Genomic DNA, 24,179 nt, shown 5'->3' on the forward strand with positions numbered 1-24,179 from the left:
ATGGCTGTCACGCCCCCTCCCATAGACTTGCATTGAGGGGCGGGGCGTGACATCACACGTGGCGGAGTCGTGACATCACGATCTCACGTCACCGTGGTTGGGAGCCAAAGCCTCCAGCGTCTCCAGAAGCCACAACAGGTGAGTCCTGCAGCCGAGATCCCGGGGGTCCCCAGCTGCGGGACCCCCGCGTTCTGACATCTTATCCCCTATCCTTTGGATAGGGGATAAGATGTCTAGGGGTAGAGTACCCCTTTAAAGCATTTCTGATAATGAAATATGATGCTAAATCAATGGCGCTAGCCGCATCTATACAGAGGTGTTCCCAGCAACAAAAGTATATATATATTTCATTATACCCTTTCATGTGAAAACACTGAAGAAAAGAAAAGTAGTGAGAACACAACCTGTATAACAGTATTTAATGCGTGTTAAAAAAAGCTTTTCACCCTTTAAAGGGGTATTCCGGTGGAAAACCTTTTTTTTTTTTTTTTTTTTAAATCAACTGGAGCCAGAAAATTAAACAGATTTGTAAATTACTTCTATTTAAAAATCTTAATCCTTTCAGTACTTATTAGCTGTTGAATACTAGAGAGGAAATTATTTTCTTTTTGGAACACAGAGCTCTCTGCTGACATCATGACCACAGTGTTCTCTGCTGACATCTCTGTCCATTTTAGGAACTGTCCAAAGCGGCATATGTACGCTAAGGGGTTTTTCTCCTACTCTGGACAGTTCTTAAAGAATTTCCTCTGTAGTATTCAGTAGCTAATAAGTACTGGAAGGATTAAGATTTTTTAATAGAAGTAATTTACAAATCTGTTAAACTTTCTGGCACCAGTTGATAAAAAAAAAAAAAAAAAGGTTTTCCACCGGAGTACCCCTTTAACAAAATACACCACAAATTAAAATAATTCATAAACAATATATGAAGTGTTCAGAAAGTACCAGGGCATAAACAGAAGGTGATCACAATTAGAGCATAAATTCATCAATATCAATACCAGGCAAGTCATGTACCACCATTTCCTCACTAATTAATACTATATCTATATATATAAAACTCATTGGCCCTTATTTAGTAAGAGTGGAGTGTATGTTTCTTTGTGGGTTATAACCCCTTAAGGATCGGGTTTTTTCCGTTTTTGCATTTTCGTTTTTTGCTCCTTGCCTTTAAAAAAATCATAACTCTTTCAATTTTGCACCTAAAATCCATATTATTGCTTATTTTCTGAGCCACCAATTCTACTTTGTAATGACATCAGTCATTTTGGCCAAAAATCTACCGTGAAACGGAAAAAAAAATCATTGTGAGACAAAATTGAAAAAAAAACAACGCCGTTTTGTAAATTTTGGGGGCTTCCACTTCCACGTAGTACATTTTTCGGTAAAAATGACACCTGATATTTATTCTGTAGGTCCATACGATGAAAATGATCCCCTACTTATATAGGTTTGATTTTGTCGCACTTCTGGAAAAAATCATAACTACATACAGGAAAATGCATACGTTTAAAGTTGTCATCTTCTGACCCCTATAACTTTTTTTATTTTTCCGTGTATGGGGCGGTATGAGGGCTCATTTTTTCGCCGTGTTCTGAAGTTTTTAACGGTACCATTTTTGCATTGATAGGACTTATTGATCGCTTTTTATTCCTTTTTTCATGATATAAAAAGTGACCAAAAATGCACTATTTTGGACTTTGGAATCTTTTTGCGTGTACGCCATTGACCGTGCGGTTTAATTAACGATATATTTTTACAATTCGGACATTTCCACACGTGGCGATACCACATATGTTTATTTTTATTTACATTTTTTTTTTATGGGAAAAGGGGGGTGATTCAAACTTTTAATAGGGAAGGGGTTAAATGATCTTTATTCACTTTTTTTTGCAGTGTTATAGCTCCCATAGGGACCTATAACACTGCACACACTGATCTTTTACATTGATCACTGGTTTCTCATAGGAAACCATTGATCGATGATTCTGCCGCTTGACTGCTCATGCCTGGATCTCAGGCACTGAGCAGTCATTCGGTGATAGGACAGCGAGGAAGCAGGTAGGGGCCCTCCGGCTGTCCTGTAAGCTGTTCGGGATGCCACGATTTCACCACGGCTATCCCGAACAGCTCCCTGAGCTAACCGGCATGGTTTCACTTTTCACTTTAGACGCGGCGCTCTTTTAACATTTTTGTTATTTTTAAGACTCTGACTTTTAGGTAGTTTATCCTATATATTGTAGATACACTGCTCTGTAGACAGATACCTGAGGTCTGCTCGAGTCACTTGCATCATCTACAGAGTTTGCCAGCTTGCCGTCAGCAGCAAGGTCCAGGACCAAGAGTGAAGTAGGCACCATTATTGATAGACCACTGTAATGCCACTTTTCGCCCTACTTCTGTAGGATTTCTTCTCATTCTACAAACGATAACATTCAATAAAAGTGCTAAGTCTGAAGTTAAAGAGGTGCAAAAAAAATAAAACATTTTTAAATCAACTGTTGCAAGAAAGTTAAACAGATTTGTAAATGATTTATATTTAAAAATCTTAATCCTTCCAGTACTTATCAGCTGCTGTATGTTGTACGTTGTGCAGTTCTTTCCAGTCTAACCACAGTGCTCTCTGCTGACATCTCTGTCCATGCCAGGAACTGTCCAGAGCAGAAGAGGTTTTCTATGGGGATTTGCTCCTGCTTTGGACAGTTCCTGACACAGAGAGAGGTGGCAGCAGAGAGCACTGTGGTCAGACTGGAAAGAACTACATAACTCTCTCTGTAGTATACAACAGCTATAAGTACTGAAAGGCTTACGATTTTAAATATAGATAGAATTATTTACAAATTACATTTAATGGTTCTGCTCTGTATTGTGTCTCTCATTCTGCCTTCCTGTTAAGCAGAGGGGCATTTTTTTTTTATTTTACATAATGTTTTTTTATTCTACCTTCTATTCAGTAGGAAAAGGTAAACTAGGTGATATTCTGAACAATACAGGAGTGCTTCTATTTTCAACTACAATTTTTTTTAAACTAAGGTTCTTTATTTTTATTAATACGTATGCATTAAACACATTAGTAAAAGAGTCAAATAAAAAGCACATAGCAATAATCAAATAATGTGAATAACTTGGCTCATTGTCCCTGCAGTAACAACGTTCCATTCACTGAGAGGCCTGACCTAGAGAATAAAGAGTCTTTTTATTCTCAGCATTTATATTCATTTTGGCTTAACATGGCACGCTCCTCACCATCTCAGTGCTGCAGATAGTTTCTTAGCCCATTAATAACTGTATTTGTTATATAAAACCTTTTTAGATAGATCTATCTGCACAAATTCTATTTATGCCTCTATTAACATTTTTAGTTTGTTGCAGAGGTCTGCAAAGTGTTGTTTCCATTATAATAGTCCAGTGAACTGGGAGATCAGTCTCTACAACATGTATTCTTCCACCATACAATTAAATTACGGAGGACTGAAGCTGAAGACAATAATCACTATATTAGTGCATCCATTATCCCAGTGTTCACATCACAGAATACCCTGATTACTTCTGTATCTTTAAACCTCTGGCTGCACTTTTACTCTACATATGAATACAATACAAAAAAACAAAACAAAAAAACACTTAAAGTGAATGTATTCCTTTACATACCACTTTGATATCATTTCCATTGTTGGTTAATTTCTTAATAAAGCTATTATGGTGGCTTTAGCTCTATATTTCTGTTACAGGTCTCTTTATCCCCTACGTAAACAGTTAAAATGTTCTGTCTACCATTGGTTGCCACTAGGGGGTGCGTAGATGTCTACTGCATGCTATTTGTACGTTGAACCTTCACATTAAAGGGGTTATCCAGGAAAAAACATTTTTTTATATATCAACTGGCTCCAGAAAGTTAAAAAGATTTGTAAATTACTTCTATTAAAAAAAAATCTTAATCCTTTCAGTACTTATGAGCTTCTGAAGTTAAGGTTGTTCTTTTCTGTCGAAGTGCTCTCTGATGACACCTGTCTCGGGAACCGCCCAGTTTAGAAGCAAATCCCCATAGCAAACCTCTTCTAAACTGGGTGGTTCCTGAGACACGTGTCATCAGATAGCACTTAGACAGAAAAGAACAACCTTAACTTCAGAAGCTCATAAGTACTGAAAGGATTAAGATTTTTTTAATAGAAGTCATTTACAAATCTGTTTAAATTTCTGGAGCCAGTTGATATATATATATATATATATATATATATATATATATATATATATAAATTAAAAAAAAAGTTTTTTACTGGATAACCCCTTTAACTTCCTAAGCTCCCTCTAGTGGCAAATCTTGTATTATTTAAAGTGTCCCTGGCTCACAAATCCCTCCTGCTCAATCATTCTGACATCCACTGCTCAGGAAGGGGCATGTCCGAGGCAAGTAATGAGCTTTCCCTCTCTCACCATGCATTCACATGATCCCTGAGTCTGCTGTGCTGTGCTGTGCTGTATCTCTATATCAATTCACCACCCCTCCTCTCTATTTTTAGACAGGAGTCTGATGGGACAGGAGTGAGCACACAGGAATGCTAGTCCCACCTTCACTTACTAGACTTGGAACTAAGATAATGCAGCAGTCAGACAGGATTATGTTCTGGATTGTATGGGGGCCCCTAGTGGTCTTTTCTTTTAAAAATGTTTCTATAAAAAGGAGATAACATTTTTTTTCTGAAGTATATTAGAAAGGTTAATGTTTTGTCAAGATGTACAACATATAATAGGTTTTTGATTCTGAAAGTGCCTATTTAACTATGTATATGAAGGAGCTGGGCACCAATATTTAAAGAAATTCTCTAGCATTTGTAAAAGTTTGTAAAATGTACAGTACAGTTTTCTGGCTCTTACATAGAGATGTATGATGGAGGCTTGTCTACCCTACTCCGTGCACAAGGACAGCAGGGGCACCGGGGAGGTGATTGTGGGGACTTACAGTGGTAAGACCCCTATCATCTGACACTTATCCCCTCTACTTTGAATAGGGGATAAGAAGTAAAATGCTGGAGTACCACTTTAAAAGTCTTAATTTTCTTCACAAGAAAGCACACACAGGTACAGCAAGGTTGATGGTTTCAGAATACACTTAAAGCGGTACTCCGGTGGAAAACTATTTCTTTAAAATCAACTGGTGCCAGAAAGTTAAACATATTTGTAAATTAAAAAATCTAAATCCTTCCAGTACTTATCAGCTGCTGCATGCTCCACAGGAAGTTCTTTTATTTTTAAATTTCTTTTCTGTCTGACCACAGTGCTCTCTGCTGACACCTCTGTCCATGGCAGGAACTGTTTTGCTATTGGGATTTGCTCCAACTTTGGACAGTTCTTGTCATGGACAGAGGTGTCAGCACAGAGCACTGTGGTCAAACAGAAAAGAAATTAAAAAAGAAAATAACTTTCTGTCTAGAATACAGAAGCTGATAAGTACTGGAAAGATTAAGATTTTTTTAATTGATGTAATTTACAAATCTGTTTTGTTTTCTAGAACCAGTTGATTTAAAAAAAAATAAAATAAAAATTGTTTTCCACCGGAGTACCCCTTTACTGCATGAGTGTTGCAAATCAGTACCACTATTTTGTGGTTGGTTGACTTGATTTAATACAATGCTGATATGTCTAACTCTATTCTTAATTGTCTATATAGTCATGTTATATACTTTGGTTTTTATGCTGATGTTGCAAATGGACGGTGCAGATTTAACCCAGCTTTTCACAACACACTACTATTATCTTAGCTGCTATCTAGGCAGAACTTCCCAATTAGCTAAGTAATATTCAGAACTAATTGTTTAAACCTTGTTTAGAAGGAATTTTGTGTATGGATAAGTCTGAAGTAGAGAACATAGAGTTGAGTGGTATAGAGGAAAGTAGAAGGAGAGAGTGAGCACAAGGAGCATGTGAAGAATTAGCTGCCAGGGCCTACTCAGGGTCCCTTGAGGTTAAAGGGAAAACTTTTTTTTTTGTATCAACTGGTGCCAGAAAGTTAAACAGATTTGTAAATTACTTCTATTAATCCTTCCAGTACTTATTAGCTGCTGAATACCACAGAGAAAATTATTTTCTTTTTGGAACACAGAGTTCTCTGCTGACATCACAAGCACAGTGCTCTCTGCTGACACCTCTGTCCATTTTAAGAAATGTTCAGAGTAGGAGAAAATCCCCATAGAAAACATCTGCTGCTCTGGACAGTTCCTAAAATGGACAGAGATGTCAGCAGAAAGCGCTGTGTTCCAAGAAAAAAAAAAACATTTCCTCTGTAGTATTCAGCAGCTAATAAGTACTGGAAGGATTAAGATTTTGTAATAGAAGTAATTTACAAATCTGTATAACTTTCTGGCACCAGTTGATTTAAAAAAAAAAAAAAAAGTTTTCCACCGGAGTACCCCCTTAAGTCTGATTGCTGTGAGAGACTTTTACAAGCACACTGTCTACCAACTTTGTCCTGGCTTGAGGGGCATCTTTCTTTATGTGGCCTTTAAGAAGAAGAACAGCTTCACATTCCTTCAAGCCTAAGAGGGTAACATTTTTCAAAGACATCTTACCAGTCCAGGACCTTAGTGAACCTCTGGTCAGGTTCAGACCATTTCTACTGCTGAGAGCCAACCAGTGTGATCTTTGTCACCTTACTGACTTTGCACAGGTTAAAGGAGTACTCTTTTAACCGCGCACTTTTTTCCTTTTATCCCGTCCGGGCTGCAAAATAAAAGAAAACACACTTTCTCTTACCTGCCAACGAGCCCCCGGAGCTCCGGTACAGGTGTTCGGTCCCTGGGCTGTATTCTTCTTACTTCCTGTTAGCCCGGCACGTCACACGGAGCTTCAGCCTATCACCGGCCGAGGCGGGACATCGCTGCGGCCGGTGATAGGCTGAAGCTCCGTGTGACGTGCCGGGCTAACAGGAAGTAAGAAGAATACAGCCCGGGAACCGAACACCTGTAGCGGAGTGTACCGGAGCTCCGGGGGCTCGTTGGCAGGTAAGAGAAAGTGTGTTTTCTTTTATTTTGCAGCCCGGACGGGACAAAAGGAAAAAAGTGCGCGCCGGAGTACTCCTATAATTCTTTGCTACCTTTACCATTTGCAGTTATATTGGTTATTTGGAAACTGTACCACATCTATATAACATGATTGTTAATTTCAACACACATTCTGATATGCTTTGGGTGGAGTAATATGAAGCACCTATAAAGTCAAGTAATATTCATGTATCAGTGCAATGAAAAAGGAAAGTAGTTTATCAGGGGAAATAATAGACATGATTATGCAGGGACAGTCGAGTCACTTTGGAAAACATGAGAGTTCTCCCATAGGGACCAACAAGAGTGAGACAACATAATAATCTGAATATTTTCCCAAGGAGTCACGCTCAGGTAATTTATCTGCACTTCTTTTTTTCCCCTGCTCACTGCTCACCTATAGGTTCATAACATATGTTTTATATCTGCTGCCCCAAAAATCTGATCTGAAGTTGGATGTGTCTTTCATTAAAGGATACCTGTCTGATCCCACAAAAATGTTTTACTCATTACCTAATCCTGACCATGTACATCTAATTTTATGCCTCTATTTATATTTATAATAAAAATCCCTCTTTTCATTAGCTCACAGTGTTAGAAATCTTTTCAGGGGAAGGGATTTGTGTGTCTGCTCATGCAGCCTTGTCCATGACTCATCTATTGTCCATGACTCATGGACAAACTGATGCTGCTGTAGGACTGGTTAGTGTCCCAGTAGGTATGGGGACCCCTAGTGGTGGGATTTTCAGGAGCGGTTTTCTTTATTAAATATTCAAAAGTTTTTAAACAACCATATTAGAAAAGGTCTTTAATTTTCATCAATAGCAGGATATAAAAAGTTTTTCGATCTGACAGTGCCCATTTAAAAAACTTGAAATGGATAGCATTTTATTAGCAATGATTCAAGCTTGTATTCTGGCACTTAGGATTCGGATGCCAGGTGGTATTTCTGTTTGTACTAAATCAATACTATGGTGATAGGGACATCAATAAGCTTAGTTTCTAGAAAGATGTTTAGGATGAAAGACTTTATCAATAAGAAATAAAAGACCTGTGTAGACAGAAGTATAACTTAAAGGGGTAGTCCAGTGGTGAAAAACTTATCCCCTATCCTAAGGATAGGGGATAAGTTTGAGATTGCGGGGGGTCCGACCGCTGGGGCCCCCTGTGATCTCTCTGTACGGGGGCCAGGCTCTCCGGCCAGATAGCGGGTGTGGACCTCCGCACGAAGTGGCGGCCGACACGCCCCCTCAATACATCTCGATGGCAGAGCCGGAGATTGCCGAAGGCAGCGCTTCGGCTCTGCCATAGGGTTGTATTGAGTGGGCGTGTCGGCCGCCGCTTCGTGCGGGGGTCGACACGCCCCCTTCGCGCGGGCTGTCGGGGCCCCGTACAGGAGATTGCAGGGGGCCCCAGCGGTCGGACCCCCCGCAATCTCAAACTTATCCCCTATCCTTAGGATAGGGGATAAGTTGTTCACCACTGGGTTCACCACTGGACTACTCCTTTAAATGTTCTAGGCCACTTCAGAAAAAACAAGGCAGCTATTCAAATTATAGACTGTCTCACAATTTTGTTAGGATTGGCTAAATAAGGCAACCACTTTTAAAGGGATACTCTGGCCCTAAGAAACCTGTTCCCCTATCCAAAGGATAGGGGATAAGATGTCTGACCGCGGGGGTCCTGCCTCTGGGGACCCCCGCAATCTTGCATTTGGCACTCACCTCTTTGAGCTGCACGCCCCACGCCCCCTCCCATAGACTTGTATAGAGGGGGCGGTGCTTGACATCACACGGGGGCGGAGTCGTGACGTCAAGATACTCCGGCCCCGTGTTCAGCACCCGGCAGTTGGTGAGCTGGCGGCGTGGCATGCAGCTCAAAAAGATGGGTGCCGAATGCAAGATTGAGGGGGTCCCCAGTGTTGGGACCCCCATGGTCAGACATCTTATCCCCTATCCTTTGTATAAGGGATAAGATGTCTTAGGTCAGAGTACCCCTTTAATGGATTGCATATCTGCATTATAGCATTGGCTACTCCATACTGACTGTCATTACTTGGCTTACTATGGTATGTATGTATTTCTATGGTACTGTATGTATTTCACTCACTGCTATTACCATCAACCATAGAGGAAAGACGTAGCCCTTTACACTTATGAGGTAGCTGTATATTTAAAGCTTTATTTACAGTGTTGTACTGTATAACATGTTGAAAGGGGTAATTAGTGGGTTTCCCTTTAAGAAACAGTGGCTGAATACTTGCTTGATGATTGCAAACAATATTATACTGTTTAATACAGTATATCTCATATACACAAAATAAATATTCAGCAACAATTGTATAACACCAATGAACTTTGGAAGCACAAGATACTTGCAGTCTTTTTATTTAAGAGGAGGTATAAAGTTTACTCCTTTACAATCAGGAATGTACATAGAAGAAAGGGGCCCCATAGCAAATATCGAAATGGGCCTTCTATTATGGCGTCTGATATTGCCCCAGGACAGAAGGGTCTGGTGTTTATTTCCTCTTGCTTTCCATTACTCATTGATCAATACTCCCAATACTTTCCATGACCTGTTGGTCAATACGAGTCCTGACAATACAGTTACCTGGACAAAGGAGTTCTGCACAGTTTCTTACCAATAATAAAAGGAATGGAGCCAATCAGGACAGGGCCACTCTCTTCAAGTGCCCCATAGCAGTGGAATAGTCTGCCTCTATGGTATGTATACCCTTGCTAACAATGTAACCTAAATGATTAAAGGGGTATTCCTGTGGACAGAAAGTTATACAGATTTGTAAATTACTACTATTTAAAAATCATAATTATTCCAGTACTTATCAGCTGCTGTATACTACAGAGGAAGTTCTTTCTTTTTGAATTTATTTTCTGTCCGACCACAGTGCTCTCTGCTGACACCTCTGTCCATTTCAGGGACTGTCTAGAGCAGAAGCAAATCCCCATAGCAAACCTATCCTGCTCTGGACAGTTCCTGACATGGACATGGTGTTAGCAGAGAGCACTGTGGTCAGACAGAAAAGAAATTCAAAAACGAAAAGAACTTCCTGTGGAACATACAGCAGCTGATAAGTACTGGAAGGATTAAGATTTTTAAATAGAAGTAATTTAAAAATCTGTTTAACTTTCCGGAACCAGTTGATTTTATTTTTTTTAAATTCCACCGGGGTACCCCTTTAAATAACCCCCTCTTTGGTAACCTCAAGCATTCACATGTGTTGTGTGAGAGAAGTGGAGGTGGGAGGACATTAAATAACAGTAATAATATCTCATACAGCACGCTGCTGCCAATAGCCATGATGCTGAACACAGAATATTTCAGGCACACATAGTCCTTGTCGCCAAGAGATTATAGCCTAATAATTTTGGTGCCCGAAGCACAGGAAAATAAAATGATTTGACCAAAACCACATAGGAGCTGACAGTAGAAAGTAATCTGTGTAAACTTATTTCAGTGTCAGGGGCATTGCACTTAAAACCTTTTTTGTTGCTGATAGAAATGTCTTCAAAAGGAAAAGTGAATAGAAAAGGAGAGCGAGAGAACCAGGGAGGCAAGGGGCACAGTGCCAGCTATTGTTTTGTTAAGGGAATGGACAGGAAATGACAAAGATCAAGGTGAATTAACTCCCAAGATCACAGGTTCTGGTAAGAGTAAATAGATCACTGCAAAAGGCAAGTGCCCCCATGAGAGCAGTAGCCATGGTGCAGGGCTCGGAGGCTTAAAATGTGCAGTTGTCATCTACACTGTTGTTTGTTGCACTCGTATTCAGCTTCCATATGATGGAGTTAGTATTTCGCGACCTTGGTTAGAATCTTGTCTTTAAGAATGTGGTTAATGTACTATATACATGTAATTGATAAAAAAAAGTATGGTAAATCAATACTGTCTTTATTAATGTTTGTGTAATAGGCATGGTTGATTGTATTATAGTCATGTCTCTATTACTATTCCATCCTATCCTGCAAAAAATGATAACTTGCACCAAGATGTACATTTACTGGACCCTTTATTAGGTACATCCGGCTAGTACCAGGTTGTCTCCCCTTTTGCCTTCAGAACTGCCTTCGGTTTTTTTCATGGCATACTTTCTACAGGGTGCTTTGAACATTCTTTAGAGATTTTGGTCCATATGGTTTCATACAGATGCTATAGATTTGTTGGCTGCACGTCCATGATGTGAATATCCTGTTTCATCCCAAAAGTGATCTACTGGATTAGGATCTGGTGACTGTGGAGGCCATTGGAATACAGTGGCCTCATTGTCATGTTCAGGAAACCAGTGTGAGATGATGTGAGCTTTGTGACATGGTGCATTATCCGGATGGAAGTAGATGGGTCCAGAAGATGGGTCCACTGTGGGCATTAATGGATGGAGATGGTCAGCAACAATCCTCAGGTAGGATGTCACACTTAAACAATGCTCAATTGGTGCTAATGGGCCCAAAATGTACCAATAAAATGTCCACACAACATTAAACCACCACCAGCCTGAACCTTTGATACAAGGAAGGACGGATCCCTGATTTTATGTCGTTTACGCCAAATTCTGATTCTGTCATCTGATTGTCACATCTGGAATTGAGACTCATCAGACCAGGCAAAGTTCTTTCAATTTTCCATTGCCCAATTTTGATGTGCCTGTGTGAACTGTAGCCTCATTTTCCTGTTCTTAGCTGACAGTAGTGGTAACTTGTGTGGTATTCTTCTGCTGTAGCCTGTCTGATTTGAAGAGTATCTTTTTACATGTAAGGCTGATCGCATACCTTTTTTTTGGCTTCATGATCTAACTTCTTGGGGGTATACAGTCATCTATATAGGTGGCTATATACTGTATATAGTGATCAAATGTCCACTTACCCATCTCTGTTCCTGCTACAGCCTGGTCATGTGTAGCCGAACCTCTAGTGATGACCTCACTAAGGGTGGAACTACACAGGGAGATGACAGACAGGAATGAGGTTGGTGAGTAGGGCTCTGTTCGGCATTTATGGCAAACCTTTTTGTTAAAAAAAAAAAGCATGTAAAAAAGTTAAATGTGAAAAGACCCTTTATGAACTTTATGAGTGCTCTCCAGGGGAGAGCGCCTAAAATATACTAATCCATTTTTTGTGTTCTTTTTCTTTTTAGATAGGTGAATGCAGAGGATAACTTCAGATTCGGTGGACTACAACGATGACCATCTTGGTAAGACAAACTTGGTAATGGCTCTCTTACTGGTCTTCTGCTTGTTTAGAAGATAAGAAAGACCCAAAGGCAGTAAATTCATAGACTCATCTGTACCTTAAAGGGAACCAAGTATTACATTTTACCATTTATAATGATTGGCAATGTGTTATGTATGGTAAAATCTTCATTCTTCATCCCTAATATCTGCCCCCAAGGGATGGTGAGGATATGAAGTTTGCTGGTTTCTCCCACTGCCCCATAAGTAGTCCTTTGGGCAGGGAGCTACGCTTACGTAGTCCCGCCACTCCAGCCGTAGTGACACCCCCTGGCATGATTGACAGCCCTCATCACTTTTCTGCCCCCTAAGCAGACAGAGAAGAGCGGAGTCCCAGGTTGTCAATGACACAGAGAGGGTGTCTCTTTGGCCCAGAGGACTACTGTTACGATTCGGCTAGCTGGATGTGGATCCTCTGTGTCAGCGAGGGATTGGCGTGGACCGTGTCGGTGGAGCGGTTCTAGGGTTGCTACTGGTTTTCACCAGAGCCCGCCGCAAAGCGGGATGGTCTTGCTGCGGCGGTAGCAACCAGGTCGTATCCACCGGCAATGGCTCAACCTCGCTGACTGCTGAGAAGGCGTGGGACAGAAGAACTAGGCAGAGGCAAGGTCAGACGTAGCAGAAGATCGGGCAGGCGGCAAGGTTCGTAGTCAATGAGGATAGCAGGAGATCTGGAACACAGGCTTCAACAACACTAAACGCTTTCACTGGCACAAGGCAACAAGATCCGGCAAGGAAGTGCAGGGGAAGTGAGGTAATATGGAAAGGGAGCAGGTGGAAGCTAATTAGGCTGATTGGGCCAGGCACCAATCATTGGTGCACAGGCCCTTTAAATCTTAGAGAGCTAGCGCGCGCGGCTCCGCTTCTTAGGGCCAGGACATGACAGCCGGGGGCCGGGACAGGTGAGTGACTTGGGATGCGATTCGCGAGTGGGCGCGTCCCGCTATGCGAATCGCATCCCCGCCGGCAGTGTCAGTGCAGCGCTCCCGGTCAGCGGGTCTGACCGGGGCGCTGCAGAGAGAGGGATGCCGCGAGCGCTCCGGGGAGGAGCAGGGACCCGGAGCGCTCGGCGTAACAACTACTTACGGTAGCGGCAAAGGAGACTTACAAACTTCATACCCTTTCCATCTCTGGGGGCAGGAACTTCCCCCGGGGGATGGTGAGGATGAAGATTTAACCATATATAACGTGTTGCCTTACATATTTGGTAAAATATAGGGGAATAAAGGGGAAATGTATCTATCTTTTTACAGTTGTAACTATAATATCAATAAGCCGTTGTCTTTAATAAGTATTGCACCCATTCAATCTGAGCCTCTGATGGAATAATCCCCCCTTTTGCTTTGAGCTAATGCTTGTGTTCGCTCTTGTTTGTTTTTTTTATTAATAGACAAATACACAATAGTGATTTCACACAATAACATCTCTCATTTGTAAGCCTACCTCAGTGTTCTAAATGAGTGAACAAGCGACTATGTGCCAGTGGCAAAATGCAATCACAGTGAGTTTCCGAGACTCGACTCAAGCTTTATTACCAATTTATGTAAATGCAGAAAGCCTGGCAGCTTTTTGGGCCAAAAGGCATGAACCGATAAGAGACCTGTTGAAACTTTTAAGAGGGGATTGTTGAGTAGGGGGTTCTAAGTACCAACAGGAGTCCTTCTGAATGCTGAACTAGGATGTAATGCAAAAGAATGGGAATTATTTAAAAAAAAAGCCCAAGGCGGTTATGTTTTATGCTGACTCACCCTCATTAGCTTTTCTAATAGAATCAAGCAATGTGTCTTCTGGAATTTTAAAGAGCAGAAGGACACTGACAGCAGCAGATTTGCACTTAGCTGTGATCATTGAGATTAGAAAGACAGGAAAACTTTCACCAGAAACAGTGACAATGATGCATAACAAGATTTTTACCACGCTTTTATATTACATTAATGTGTTCTGCAATTAGATGTTATAACCACACACCACTGCTCAGACTGTGGCCCAGCCTGGATACCTGTGTCACTCAAAGGCTTCCATAAAGATGTACGATTATTCCATTTATAGGCTTGCTATGGGCACTTTAATACAAAACATGACATGGCCAGCAATAAAGTTTGTGTGTGGGCACAGGTGCACGTGTATCTACCGGTGGTGTAATGTAATTAACTATTTAAAATTAATGTGAGAGGGTAAAAAATTAGGGGGAGATTTATCAAAACCTGTCCAGAGGAAAAGTTGTTGAGTTGCCCATAGCAACCAATCAGAGCGCTTCTTTCATTTTTAGCAAGGCCTCTGCAAAATGAAAGAAGCAATCTCATTGGTTGCTATGGGCAACTCAGCAACTTTTCCTCTGGACAGGTTTTGATAAATCTGCCCTTTAGTGTTTGATCTGTTCTGTACTTTAGTTATAAATATATTGAAGATAGCTTTATATGGTTAAATCAATGGCTGTAACACAGTGGATCCTCTCTGGATTGCTTATTGGCTAAAAATACTTATTAAAAATAGTACACCAGATGAAGACCCTAAAGTTTTGGACTCTAGGTATCTCAGCCTCCTGCAAATTTCTGTCCACTGCCTGTGGTTAGGAGAATTCAGTTTCTAGAGAGGACAAGATGGATGTGTAAGGGAGAGTCTAGACTGTGTTAATGCAAGCTGAGCTTGTCTGCCTTTTTCAGAGGGTTCACAATTTACCTGAAAGGTAATATCAAGGCTTCTCTCTCATGTCCAACTGCCCATAAATTTCTTGGAAGCTGTCCCTCATGTAGCTTAGCAGCAGAAGCAGTTCACTGCTTAGACCAAGGCTGCTTTTTGATTGCAACTCTTTTTGCTGTAATTCCTTCTCCCTCTCTTTTAAATTGTCATCAACATCATCATCAGCAGCAGAATTTCACTACTACTAAGACTAGGGCTGCTTAACTCTTAGCCTTATCATGATCCTGTTGCTGTGATCCTCTCTGCTTATATCACACCTTTTCCAACCACATGTAATTTACAGTAGTGTACTGTAAAGCACATTGTCAGCCTGTCCAATCCTGTACACTTTTTCTGGCACCAAGTCATGACATAGCAAAGAGGAGAAGGTGCTGTCCCAAGATTGACTGAAAAGTAAGGAAAAAGAAGTACATGTATGAGTACTGATGGCAAACAGCCCAGCTCTGGTCTCACCACCCTGAAATGGAGACCATGAGAAATAGCTGTGCACCATATAGGGAACTCTCAGGGTCTCAACTACAGCAGTGAGAGCACTAAGATTACATTGTCATCACTAAAGGGAAAATGGAACAAAACTGTGCAGTCTTTGAAGAGTCTTCTAAAAGGACAGGTATGCTTTAAATGGGCACTGTCAGATTAAAAAAAAAATGTATATGTTGTACATCTTGGTAAAACATGTCATATATATATATATATATATATATAGATAGATAGATAGATAGATAGATATGTGTGTATTATAAAAAAAAAAGACCACTAGGGGTCCCTATACCATGCAAAACATAATCCAGCATAATCTTTTTCCGAGCTGAAGCACAGACTGGGACAAAATCCAGTAAGTGACTCCTCTGTACTCACTCCTGTCCTGTATCAGACTTCAGCATGAAAACAGAGAGGAGGGGTTACAGAGCACTCTGCAGTTTGGAACAAACTGTTCCAAATGCTGGAGCAGGCGCCAGGAGCTATTTGTTTAATACAGTGGTTCTTAACCAGGGTTCCATCGAACCCCAGGGGTTCGGTGAGTCAGTCCCGGGGGTTCGGTGGGGGAGGTCGCAACAGGACAGGCAAACCAAGCAATTGCGGCCCTGCGTTAAGTTTAAAAATGCAGGGCTGCCGGCACATAGCGCATGCCGGGACATCACTTACGTCCCGTGCGTGCGCCCATGGAAACAAAGGCACCGAGGACCGGAGGATAGAGAAGGAGGAAGACGCGCGCTGGCCAGCTTGGTATGTGACCAGCGGCATGTCATCTTCGGTGCTCCGACCACTGATCCTGAGCGGTGGTTGGAGCACTGAAGTGGGCAGTACACAGACATACACTGTATATGGCTGGAGGCTGGATGTCTGTGGGGGAACAATGCATACATCAGTGGTCTTCAACCTGTGGACCTCCAGATGTTGCAAAACTACAACTCCCAGCATGCCCGGACAGCCGTTGGCTGTCCGGGCATGCTGGGAGTTGTAGTTTTGCAACATCTAGAGGTCCGCAGGTTGAAGACCACTGGCCTACATAATGTGTGGGAACACTGCCTGCCTAATGTTGGGGAACTCTGTCTGCCTAATGTGGGGGAACACTGCCTGCCTAATGTGGGGGAACACTGCCTGCCTAATGTGGGGGAACACTGTCTGCCTAATGTGGAGGAACACTGCCTGCCTAATGTGGGGGAACACTGCCTGCCTAATGTGGGGGAACCCTGTCTGCCTAATGTGGGGGAACACTGCCTGCCTAATGTGGGGGGAACACTGCCTGCCTAATGTGGGGGAACACTGCCTGCCTAATGTGGGGGAACACTGCCTGCCTAATGTGGGGGAACCCTGTCTGCCTAATGTGGGGGAACACTGCCATTGTTGCAAAAATGACATGAGAGTGGCACTTGCCAAGGTAAAGCCGCACATTTCTGAACTGGTCTCTGAAAGACAACAGCAGAAGTCACACTGATTTGCAGTAAATATTCATTCTGTTTTTGTGCAAAAATCATGTTTTCATGGTTTTATTCTTTATTGGTTTTGTTCATTTTGTGCACCTATGTATAAATATATACTTAAATATATACCTCCTATGTTTTAAATTTGAAAAAATCATATTTGATTTTTCCATTAATATGAATGTGCATATGAAACTGGTGGGGTTCAGTACCTCCAACAAGGTTAGGAATCACTGGTTTAATATCTTCGTCTGCTTCTAAAATATCCCAATTTCTCCTGATCACTTGCTCTATGAATTTATTTACTGGGGTATTATTAAATATAAAGGTAAACCTTCTTGTGGTCTTATCTTCTCTTTTCTGAGTATTTTTATATAATATCTCTCCTCTATCCCTCATACCCGCTTTTTTCCTCCCTTGATTAATCATTGAATCTTGGTACCCCCTTTCCAATAGCCTCTTTTCTAATTCATCTGCTTGAATATGATAATTTTCTTCACTGCTATTATTCCTTTTCAATCTTATAAACTGGCCGTATGGTATTCCTTTTTTAACTGATAGGGGGTGGGAGCTTTTAAAATGATACTGTTTATTAGGTATACAGGTAAAACATTGCAAAGTAAAACTCTGTTCCTAGATTATTATCATTTGTAACAACACCTGCACTAATGTTACAATGGTGCCATCTGATGAGTGGTGAGGTGAGGGCATAATCTTATTCCTACCACAGAGTGCGATCTCACCTTAATGTTATGTGAGTAATAAATGCCACTTAAGGAACCTTGCGTTACAGTACATTGAATACAGGCCGGGTGCAAAGATTTTGCTACCCTAGGTGAAAGCTAATTTCCACCCTTTGACACACCCCACCTTACTACTGGGGTGACACACTGTAACAAACCTCCTCCTCATGTAATCACTTTACTACTGGGGTGACACACTGTAACAAACCTCCTCCTCATGTAATCTCCTTACTACTGGGGTGACACACTGTAACAAACCTCCTCCTCATGTAATCTCCTTACTACTGGGGTGACACACTGTAACAAACCTCCTCCTCATGTAATCACCTTACTATTGGGGTGACACACTGTAACAAACCTCCTCCTCATGTAATCTCCTTACTACTGGGGTGACACACTGTAACAAACCTCCTCCTCATGTAATCACCTTACTATTGGGGTGACACACTGTAACAAACCTCCTCCTCATGTAATCTCCTTACTACTGGGGTGACACACTGTAACAAACCTCCTCCTCATGTAATCACCTTACTACTGGGGTGACACACTGTAACAAACCTTCTCCTCATGTAATCTCCTTACTACCGGGGTGACACACTGTAACAAACCTCCTCCTCATGTAATCACCTTACTACTGGGGTGACACACTGTAACAAACCTCCTCCTCATGTAATCTCCTTACTACTGGGGTGACACACTGTAACAAACCTCCTCCTCATGTAATCACCTTACTACTGGGGTGACACACTGTAACAAACCTCCTCCTCATGTAATCACCTTACTATTGGGGTGACACACTGTAACAAACCTCCTCCTCATGTAATCTCCTTACTACTGGGGTGACACACTGTAACAAACCTCCTCCTCATGTAATCACCTTACTACTGGGGTGACACACTGTAACAAACCTCCTCCTCATGTAATCTCCTTACTACTGGGGTGACACACTGTAACAAACCTCCTCCTCATGTAATCACCTTACTACTGGGGTGACACACTGTAACAAACCTCCTCCTCATGTAATCACCATACTACTGGGGTGACACACTGTAACAAACCTCCTCCTCATGTAATCACCTTACTACTGGGGTGATACACTGTAACACACACCAGTAGAAAGGTAACAAACCCCCTCCTCATGTAATCTCCTTACTACCGGAGTGACACACTGTAACACACACCAGTGGTAAGGTAACAAACCTCCCAAATCCAGCGGATCTGTGCAACGGAATCTTTCCTAAAGCTAAATTGAGCTTACCTGATCTCAACCAACTGTCAATCGCTGTCCAAATACAAATAGACTTTTTTCATGGACTGTTATTGCTATTATCTGCTTCAGAAAATCTTCAGTAAAAGTTCCTGCAAGTTTCAGTTGACAGTGGTTGTGGACAATCCGTTTGTTACTCATTCACCTATCGTTCTTGGGAAGGGTGGCGATAGGCTCAGCACCATTACAGTATTTTACCCCCACCCTGGCGTCACGAGGGACAAGGATTAACATCCTTGTCATAGTTTTAAATTAGAGGGGCAAAGGTTTAAAAGTAATATCAGGAAGTATTACTTTACTGAGAGAGTAGTGGATGCATGGAATAGCCTTCCTGCAGAAGTGGTCGCTGCAAATACAGTGAAGGGGTTTAAACATCCATGGGATAAGCATAAGGCTATCCTTCATATAAGATAGGGATAGGTATAAGGCTATCCTTCATATAAGATAGGGCCAGGGACTATTCATAGTATTCAGATTATTGGGCAGACTAGATGGGCCAAATGGTTCTTCTCTGCCGACACATTCTATGTTTCTCCTCCTCAGGCAATCTCCTTACTACTTCAGTGACACACTGTAACAAACCTCCTCCTCATGTAATCACCTTACTACTGGGGTGAGGGGGTGTTGCTGGATGGGCAGGTACTTCAGATGTTTGCTTACTTTATTGCTGCGGGCAGAGCGGCGCCCCTATCAAGAGTGCGCTTTAGGCGGCTGCCTATTTTGCCTATGGGTAGAGCCGACCCTGATTTGAATATCCAGAATTATGTATTAAACCCTTAGCATGCCACAGGGAGCTTTGAAACTTATACTCATACACCTGTTAGAGTATAAAACACCTGGTAAGATGTGTTCTAAACAACCTTTTTACATTAATAATGAAGTCTACACAAAATATTCAGTATGCTTTTAAATACTTTCATTTTCATTCATTACTATCCCAATTGTAGATGCTGCTCAATACTAGTCTAAATTTGAATTGTGTTGATACATCATCAATCACATAACAGCAAGGGGTTAGCTTTGTTATTTAACCATCCAGACCCTTGTGTGGTGTCCCGGCACCGTATTTCATACTGTGCCTTGGTTATTAGTCCCCAAAGTCCCTAGGACTATCTGGGTTCGCTTCCCTAATAAGCTCCTAGTCAAGTAATTTGATATTTATAAATATTATCTTTGTAAATATGTATATGGTGTTACTCACTTGTTTTAGTGTCGCAGGGCCTGCAGGTCATGTGACATGGTTCAGAACTCTATGGTATGTTGAAGGACCTTAGGTGGTTCTTAAGTCACGTGTTTACCCATAATGCAATGTAACGGTGAGTGACCAATCCAAAACGGCCCGCCCCTGCCCATATAAGGGAGCTGCGGCCATTAATCGCTCTCTTGGGTTGCTGGCACTGAACGAGGTAGGACCTCCGCAACTTTCAAGTACGTTTATTAGGCCAAAGCCTTGCGGCCTCGGCCTTCATCACAGCGGTTTTAGATATATAGTTCCTCGCTACTCTCCGCAAGATCACTGGACCTAAACGCACCCCTAAATCCAGCGGATCTGTGCAACGGAATCTTTTCTAAAACTAAATTGAGCTTACCTGATCTCAACCAACTGTCAATCGCTGCCCAAATACAAATAGACTTTGTTCATGGACTGTTATTGCTATTGTCTGCTTCAGAAAATCTTCAGTAAAAGTTCCTGCAAGTTTCAGTTGACAGTGGTTGTGGACAATCCGTTTGTTACTCATTCACCTATCGTTCTTGGGAAGGGTGGCGATAGGAACAAACAACAAAAAACATGGTCTCAAATGGCTGGAGGTGCTCAACCCCAAATGCGGTTGTGCATTTATACTGGGGGAGCAGATCCTGCCCTTGTAGTCCGTTGCTAAGGGCGATCCCCAGCATAAAAATGCATACAATGGAGGATGCCTGCAGCGGACTACAAGTGCCACAATAGAATCCTACACCAGATAAACGGTGTGGATGTGTAACAATTAGAATACAATACAGGAATATGGGTGCACAACTGTGGTAGATGTAAACAATACATTGGCTATCCCTCAACACTGATGTTAAAATTGAGACATTCGCCAGTGTATCCTTATATGAAGGACACACCAGAGCCCGCACACCAACGCCAAGGTTTCTCAAATTGGTGCGAGACCTAACGCTAATCCTACCTGTGCTTGATAAGCAAAACAGGGGCCAGTGGGCAATTACGGCAGCATTCGGTTGACTCACAACTTCCTCCCAGATACCCTCCAGCGTGACTGAGCACACATGCAATGGGAGGAGGGAGGCAAGCTGCAAGCCCCACCTGAGTTGGCTAATATGGGTGCCTGGCCTCACAGGTGCTACCTTAATGCTGCCTTGTAGAGGGTGGCGATAGGCCCAGCACCATTACAGTATTTTACCCTCACCCTGGAGTCACGAGTGACAAGGGTTAACAGCGCCCTTTTATTATCCAGAACAGCAACACCCCACCTACCCTACATACCCCACCAAGGTACCACACTTGCGTAACTGGTCTCCACTCTTTTTGCACATGCACAGTGCAATGTAATGATGAAAGTCCTTGTGACGATTTATTGCTTTTTTTAGCTTCTACTGGGAAACTAAGTCTTGCCTCATACCTGAAAATACTGCTGGGTCTGGAGAGATTTAATGACTAAGAACAAAAGCAAGTTTTGCAAGCAAAATGACACATACCCAGAAGGGATTTCATTTAAGAGTATTTGGGCAATATTTATTTTCTGACCATTGTACAATCCCTGTTATTATGATTCTGATCTTACTTTGCATACAGTTGAAGGTATAAATAACACTGCTCAAAAAAATAAAGGGAACACTTAAACAACACAATGTAACTCCAAGTCAATCACACTTCTGTGAAATCACACTGTCCACTCAGGAAGAACACTGATTGACAATCAATTTCACATCCTGTTGTGCAAATGGAACAGACAACAGGTGGAAATTATTGGCAATTAGCAACACACCTCCAATAAAGGAGTGGTTCTGCAGGTGGTGACCACAGACCACTTCTCACTTCCTATGCTTCCTGGCTGATGTTTTGGTCACTTTTGAATGCTGCCGGTGCTTTCACTCTAGTGGTAGCATGAGACGGAGTCTACAACCCACACAAGTGGCTCAGGTAGTGCAGCTCATCCAGGATGACAAATCAATGTGAGCTGTGGCTAGAAGGTTTGCTGTGTCTGTCAGTGTAGTGTCCAGAGCATGGAGGCACTACCACGAGATAGGCCAGTACATCAGGAGACATGGAGGAGGCCATAGGAGGGCAACAACCCAGCACCAGGACTGCTACCGCTGCCTTTGTGCAAGGAGGATCACTGCCAGAGCCCTGCAAAATGACCTCCAGCAGGCCAAAAATGTGCATGTGTCCACTCAAACGGTCAGAAACAGACTCCATGAGGGTGGTATGGGGGCCGACATCCACAGGTGGGGGTTGTGCTTACAGCCCAACACTGTGCAGGACATTTGGCATTTGCCAGAGAACACAAAGATTGGCAAATTCGCCACTGGCGCCCTGTGTTCTTCACAGATGAAAGCAGGTTCACACTGAGCACATGTGACAGATGTGACAGAGTCTGGAGACACAGTGGAGAACGTTCTGCTACATCCTCCAGCATGACCAGTTTGGCGGTGGGTCAGTAATGGTGAAGGGTAGCATTTCTTTGGGGGCCGCACAGCCCTCCATGTACTTGCCAGAGGTAGCCTGACTGCCATTAGGTACTGAGATGAGATCCTCAGACCCCTTGTGAGACCATATGCTGGTGCGGTTGGCCCTGGGTTCTTCCTAATGCAAAACAATACTAGACCTCATGTGGCTGGAGTGTGTCAGCAGTTACTGCAAGAGGAATGCATTGATGCTATGGACTGGCCCTCCCATTCCCCAGACCTGAATCCGATTGAGCACATCTGGGATATCTCGTTCCATCCACAAATGCCACATTGCACCACAGACTGTCCAGGAGTTGGCGGATGCTTTAGTCCAGGTCTGGAAGGACATCCCTGAGGAGACCGTCCACCACCTCATCATGAGCATGCCCAGGCCTTGTAGGGAGGCCACACTCACACTACTGAGCCTCATTTTAAGTTATTTTAAAGTTATTACATCAAAGTTGGATCAGCCTGTAATGTAGTTTTCCACTTTGATTTTGAGTGTGACTCCATATCCAGACTTCTATGGGTTGATAAATTTGATTTCCATTGATAATTTTTGTAAGATTTTGTTGTCAGCACAGTCAACTATGTAAAGATGAAAGTATTTCAAACGATTGGTTAATTCATTCAGATCTAGAATGTGTTATCTTAGTGTTCCCTTTATTTTTTTGAGCAGTGTAGTTAATACCCCTAACTCTGTTGAAAGCTTCTGACATACGTTACAGTATTTCTATGCACTCATCAGGCATCTCTCAGGGCAACAGCTCAATAGAAAAAAAACACAGAAGAGAGGCCACACTTACTGGTTACTGGTACAAGGGCACACAGATGAAGTATATACAGGATGCCAGTTACATGATAGTATGTAGTGCACTATGCTGCCTTACAACCTGTGGTAGTCCACTTGAGTTAATGGCATGTATGTAGTACTGGTTGTGTGCTGTGACTAAAGTAGAGTTTGTGATGCCAGGGTAGTGTTAACCTCCACACTCCAAGGGTGGTAGCGTCCTGGGCCCTGGGCCAAAGCCTGAGGCAATAACGACTACAGATGCAAGGTTATGGAAAATACTTTACTCAAGACTTTGCAAAATAAACAGAAACCGGTCAAAATTTAGTGCAAAGTATGCTGGAGAATGCTTTTGGGATCACAGTTGCTTCAAGGCAACTGTGATGGGACTTGTAGTCCTCGCTGACTAACTGGCTTCTTGCTTGATAGAGATTTACTTTTAGACAGGTCTAAAATAGGAACCTGACCTGTGTAGCTTGTATAAGACTTAGGAGCTGACTAACACTGACTTTTCACACGGGAATCCTAAGTTAGGGCTTATTGCCAGACTGGACCTATCTCTTGCTATCCTTTCAGAATTTGAATTGCCTGGTCAGAAGGATCCTTTGAAGGGTGTCACTCAGGAACAGATTGGTGCAGCAACTGGATCTCTTAGGCCTGTCCCTATGTGGTGAGGTACAAGTCCACAGCAGAGGTCTGAAAGTGACCTCCACCCTCCTCGACTCTCTCTAGACTGACTTACACAACTCATTAGCTCCTCCCAGTCTAGCCAGACTTAGGGGAGCAGGGCAGCAGCACTA

The 24,179-nt window shown here is 42.3% G+C and overlaps 1 long non-coding RNA gene across 1 annotated transcript in view; it reads right to left on the reverse strand.

The window, feature by feature from the left end:
* The window catches only part of LOC130356774 (uncharacterized), a 34,187-nt gene that overhangs the window by 530 nt on the left and 9,478 nt on the right, over positions 1-24,179 (reverse strand). Inside the window, exon 2 of the long non-coding RNA XR_008888987.1 lies at positions 2,268-2,419. This is a non-coding gene — a long non-coding RNA (uncharacterized LOC130356774). The remainder of the gene's footprint in view (positions 1-2,267; positions 2,420-24,179) is intronic.

Source organism: Hyla sarda, chromosome 2, assembly GCF_029499605.1.
Source record: "Hyla sarda isolate aHylSar1 chromosome 2, aHylSar1.hap1, whole genome shotgun sequence".
In the NCBI taxonomy this organism is placed as follows: domain Eukaryota; kingdom Metazoa; phylum Chordata; class Amphibia; order Anura; family Hylidae; genus Hyla; species Hyla sarda.